This window comes from Felis catus (assembly GCF_018350175.1).
Source record: "Felis catus isolate Fca126 chromosome X unlocalized genomic scaffold, F.catus_Fca126_mat1.0 chrX_random_Un_scaffold_90, whole genome shotgun sequence".
Taxonomy (NCBI): domain Eukaryota; kingdom Metazoa; phylum Chordata; class Mammalia; order Carnivora; family Felidae; genus Felis; species Felis catus.
This window is the reverse complement of record NW_025408533.1, coordinates 53,650-59,649: the sequence shown is the minus strand read 5'-3', so window position 1 is coordinate 59,649 and position 6,000 is coordinate 53,650. Positions and strand designations below refer to the sequence as shown.

Here is a 6,000-nt window from a genome sequence, read left to right as displayed (position 1 = left end):
CACCACAGGTGGAAAAGGCTTTTCTTCGGCCGTCAGCGGAGTGAATCCTGAGAATCGCAGCCACAACACGTACACAGGAGATCGCAACCGGGGCACGGGGTGCAAGAGCCACCACGAAACTGAAGACGAACAGGGCAAGCTCGCTGGCCCACGTGCTTGAGCAAGAGAGTCTGGTCAGTGGAGGGAGGCCACAGGAGAAGTGGGTGATGAGGCGAGGCCCGCAGAACCTCAGTGGAGCTGCAAGGACGGTGTGGGCGAACGCATCGGCCAAGGCAAGCAGGCGGGAGGTGGAAGCCATTCCTGCCCGGGTCCGTCCGACGGCCCAAGAGGACTAGGTGGTGCGGTGGCCGGCCGATGGCTGCATAGCGGTCACAGGCCATGGCTGTGAGCAGGAAGCACTCCCAGGGAGCCAGGAAGTGGAGAAAGAAGATCTGGGGAAGACAAGCACGATAGGGCACGGTCCGCACTGCTGCCAGCAGGTGTTCCAGCACCTGAGGCCCCGTGCTGGAGATATAGGCAGTGTCCAGCAGTGAGAGGTTGACTAAGAAGTCGTACATGGGAGTGTGGAGTCGGGAGTCCATCACAGTAAGGCTGGCAATGCCCAGCCACGCTGTGGACCAGCAGAAAGATCACAAAGAGCAAGGGCCTCAACTCCTCTGCGTCGGCCAGCCCTTCCAGAAGGAACAGCGACACTCGGGTCTCATTCCCCAGCTGCCCGGAACCATGCGCAGAAACCTGCACCTGTAGAGTCCAACTCAGAGTCAGATGAGGATCCAAGTGTGGAGTTCCAATTTGCACAAGGCAGCAGGGGTGAGGGAAGGTCCAGAGACAACAACAACAACAAGAAAAAGAGACAGGTTTCAAGCTTAAGAAAATAAGACTCAGAATTGGGGGAGTGAGGCTAGGTTCAGGAGGCCAGCGGTAAGGTCGAGGCCAGTAGAATGGAATCGGTAACCCCACACCAAGACAAGGTGCACAGACCTTGAAGCCACGGTGCATGCACCTCCTGCAAGGATATCAAAGTCGGTCCCTCAGAAGCTTCTACCTGAATAAGGACCCTAGACCTCGTAATTACCTGCAGTGGTCCCCTTATTTCACCCTCACCAACCCAGCAGAGCCCCAACTCAGGAGCAGTGATAGGACACTAGTCAGGTCCCTCCTCCTCCCGCTCTGAACCTTTCAGTGCCTCCCATCTCACTCAGCGTCAAAGCCAAAGTCCCCCCGGCGACCTACCAGGCCCTCTGTGATACGCTCTCCCTCCTCTCCTCTCCTCTCCTCTCCTCTCCTCTCCTCTCCTCTCCTCTCTGACCATCGGGCAAGAAGTCTGTCAGCTCCGTGCCCCATATCACATCTTCGGACTGGCCCACAGCAGCAAACGCCCTTGCCTATCCCCTGCCTCGGTGGAAGAGAGCCCTGCCCTCCTATCCAAGGCTAGCTTGTCCGATTTCCCCAGCTGCTCTCTTCATTGTGCCAGCCCTGCTCGGCAACCCTTTTACATGGGAATGTGCTAAATGCCACTCGACTGTTCACTCTCAGATGGTTTATTTTATGTTATCTCGATTTTACCTCCATGAAAAAAGGAAGCAAAATAAAGACTTTTTCAGACATATAAAAGCTGAGATTAACTCGTTGTCAGCGGAAAACCTGCACTACAACAAATGTTAAAGGCTGTTCTCCACAAGCAAGGATGATAGCACGTGGGAACTTGGACCTACATGAAGTAATGAAGCGGGTTCCAGAACTGGAAAGTATGTGGGTAAATGTAAACATTTTTTTCTCCCTTCAAAATGTCTCTCAATCGTCGCAAACCATCTAAAGCAAAATTATTGACAACACGGCGTGGGGTGTGTAACTGCTATAGAAATAAAAGGTATGACAACAACAGCACAAAGGACACCAGTGGGTGGTTGGAAGGGTACTGCTGTAATGTTCTTACGTTACGTGCGAAGTGATTTGAAATTACTTGAAGGTGGTCTATAATGAGGTAAAACACATATTAGGATCCCTAGAACCCTAGGGTTAATATGTACACTTCTCTGGCGGAGATAAAGTGAATTTCTAGAAATTACTCAATCTGAAAGGAGTCGCGAAAAGACAGAGAGGGGAACGCAGAACACATGGGGCAAACAGAAAATAAATAGCAGGATGGTAGATGGAAACTCAACGATACCCCTCGTTACATTTATTCTAAATGGTCTAAACGTGGCAACTAAAACACGGAGATTGCCAGACTGGATAAAAAGGCAAAGCAAAACTATATGCTACGCGTAAGAAATGTGCTCTATGAAGACACAGATACGGTAAAAGTAAAAAGATGGGCAAAGATACACCATGCAAGTCTTCTAATAAGAAAGTTTGAGTAGCTATATTAAGAGCAGGCAGAACAGACTTCAGGACAAGGAATACGATGGGGTGGAGGACGTTTGCTAACGATAGAGGGGTCACTTTGTGAAGAAGACATAAAATCAAAACCTAAATACACAGTAGGAAAGAAATAATGAAGCTAAGAGGAGATATGAATAAAACGTTAAATGGACAAACAATAGAGGAAAATCCATGAAGCGGAAAGCCTTTTTTTCCTTTCTTTCTTTTCTGTTTTAATGTTTATTTTTGACACAGAGAGAGACAGGGAGCGAGTGGGGGAGGAGCAAAGAGAGAGGGGGGACACAGAATCCGCAACAGGCTCCAGGCTCCAGGCTCTGAGCCGGCAGCACAGAGTCCGATGCGGGGCTCGAACCGACGGACGGACCGTGAGATCATGACCTGAGCCGAAGTCAGACCTTTAACCGACTGAGCCACTCAGGCGCCCTCTCCCCCACTTTTTAAAGGTTTTATTCATTTTTGAGAGAGTGCATGTGGGGGAGGGGCAGGGAGAGGGGGACAGAGGATCTGAAGTGAACTGCGCTGACAGCAGCGAGCCCCATGTGGGGCCTGAACTCACCAACTGCCAGATCGTGACCTGAGCCAAAGTCGGACGCTCAACGGACTGAGCCACCCAGGTGTCCCTGAAAGCTTCTTTAAAACAAACAAACAAACAAACAAACAAAAAACATACCAGGGGCGCCTGGGTGGCTCAGTCGGTTGAGCGACCGACTTCGGCTCAGGTCATGATCTCGCGGTCCGTGAGTTCGAGCCCCGCGTCGGGCTCTGTGCTGACAGCTCAGAGCCTGGATCCTGTTTCAGATTCTGTGTCTCCCTCTCTCTGACCCTCCCCTGTTCATTCATGCTCTGTCTCTGTCGCAAAAATAAATACATGTTAAAAAAATGTTTTTCTAAAAATACCAATAAAGCTGATTTTGAAAAATAAAGTGTAACCAGGGAATATTAGGAACAATATTTGTGGGTAAGTTTCCCAATTTAGATGAAATGGACAAATTCCTTGAATGACACAACTTACCAAAACTGACTCAAGAAGAAATAGAAGACCCGAATATCCCTACATCTATGAAAGCAATGGAGCCAAAAACTCCAGGCCCCCGTGGGTTTACTAGTGGCTACCTCCAAATACTTAAAGGAGAACTATCACCACTCCTACGCAAATGCTTTCAGGAAGCAAAGGAGGAGAAACATTTCCCAAATCATCTTATGAGGCCAGCATTACACAACCCCAAAACCAGATGAAGACATTGCAAGAAAAGTAAACCACAGGGCAATATCCTTCAGGAAGTCACACACACAAAAGAACTTGATTCGATATTAGCAAATTCAACCCAGCAACATACAAAGAGGATGATACCATCATGGCCAAGTGGGGTTTATCCCAAGAATTGGTTTTCATTAAAAACAAAAAAGTCAATCAGTGTCATCTGTCATAATAAGAAAATGAAGGAGAAAAAACATGTGATCATTTCAACAGACACAGAAAAAAAGCATCAGACAATATCCAACAACCACTCGTGACAAAAACTCTCGGAAAACTAGGACTAGAGGGAAACGTTCTTAATCTGATAAAGGGAACCTACAAAAATCCTACAGCTAACATGATACTTAATGGTGAAAGATAGAATCACCGCCCCCGCTCCCTCGCCCGCAAAGTTTGAGAAACAAGGTATGGATGTTCACCACTTCCATTCAACACTGTCCTGGAAATCCTAGGCAGTGCACTAGGCAAGAAAGAGGAATAAAAGTAGTGACACAGATTGCAAAAAAAGAAAAGGGATTATCTTTATTCAGAGATGACATGCTTGTTTACGTAGAAACCCCTAAGTGATGTACAAAAAAAAGAAGAGTGACATTTTAAAAAATCACTACCATTTATAATAGCATCCCCAAACATGAAGTATTTGGGGACACATGTAATAACATATGTGCAAAACCTTTACGGTGAACACTAAAACCTATTGATAAGTGAAAGAAAGCTTACAAAAATGGAGAAACGCATCCTATGCGTGGAGCGGAAGATCCTGTATTCTTTTTTCTTTTAGCGTTTATTTATTTATTTTGGAAGAGACAGAGAGAGCATGAGCAGGGGAGGGGCAGAGAGAGAGAGAGGGAGCGAGAGAGGGAGGGAGGGAGGGAGAGAGAGAGAGAGAGAGAGAGAGAGAGAATATCCCAAGCAAGCTCGGAGCTGTCAGTGCACACCCCGACTCTGGGCCCGGTCTCACAAACCGTGAGATCATGACCTGAGCCGTAATCAAGAGTCAGACGCTTAATCGACTGAGCCACCCAGGTGCCCCAAGGCCCTGTATTCTTAAGATGTACACTCCCACCACACCATTCTAGAAATTCATTGCAAACCCAGTAAAAATCGTGATAACGCAGAAATGGACAAGCTGATTCCAAAGTGTATATCCAAATGCAAAGAACCTGGAATAGGCAGCTCGAACTTGCAAAAGAGGAATAAAGTCGGGAGACACAGGATGACTAAAAGAGGATACAGACACAATGGAAAGTTCACATGTCACTGGTGGGACTGTAAATTGGTATGATCACATCGGAAAACAGTGCTTCCGTTTCTTATACAGTCACACTTACGCTTACCATGTGACCCAGAAATCCCACTTCTGCTAGTTACACAAGGGAATTAAAAATATATGTGTGTGCAAAGACTTGTACGTGAATCTTCGTATCAACTTGATTAACAATAACCGCAGTTTGGAAACAAGCCAAACGTCCAATAGCAGGTGAGTGGTTAAGCCTAAGTTACGGTACATCCACGCAATGGAATACCGGTCAGCAACAAAGAAGGATGGACATACTGTGTGATTCCTGGAAATTCCAGAAAAGGCAAAATCTAAGCTGAATTTGCTGTGTGGGGGCAGACTGTAGAGGAGGACATTGTCTGCACGGAGGCACAAGGGCGACTGTGAGAGCGATGGGAATGTTCTGTATCTCGGCTTTGGCTGTGGACACCTTTGTCGTAACTCATGAAACCGTACGCTTAAATGTGTGCAACTTCCCATACGTGCATTTTGCCTCAAATAAGCTGAGCAAAAACAAAAAAAGAGAAGGGACAAACAAAAACTGAATAGCAAAATGGCAGACTTACATCCGACCATATCGGTAATCGTATTAAATGTGAGTTTGCCAAACAGTCCAATTTAAAAGCAGACATCGTTAGAAGGGTGCTTTCTTTAAGTGACCAAACTACACGCTGTCTACGTGAGCCACATTCAAGATACAAAGACACCAATAGGTTAGAAGTAAGAGGATGGAAAAGGACTTACGAATAAATAGTGAGCAAAGAAGCCTGATGTGGTTATATCGATATTAGAGAAATCAGACTTCGAGGAAAACTGTGTTACCAAAGATGAAGGGATGCGTTTCATACTAGTAACAGCAGCAATGAATCCATCTGGAAGAGAAAATGATCATAAATATGTCTGTGCCTAATGACACACCTTCAAAATGCACGGGGCGCCTGGGTGACTCAGTCGGTAAGCGTCTGACTTCGGCTCGGGTCATGATGTCACCGTTGGTGAGTTCCAGCCCAGCGTCGGGCTCTCTGCCCGTCGGCACCGAGCCTGCTTTGGATCCTCTGTCCCCCTCTGTCTCTGCCCC

The 6,000-nt window shown here is 47.0% G+C and overlaps 1 pseudogene; it reads right to left on the bottom strand.

The window, feature by feature from the left end:
* Positions 1-6: 6 nt before the first annotated feature.
* Positions 7-5,963, bottom strand: LOC123383691 (annotated as a pseudogene).
* Between the last annotated feature and the right edge of the window lie 37 nt (positions 5,964-6,000).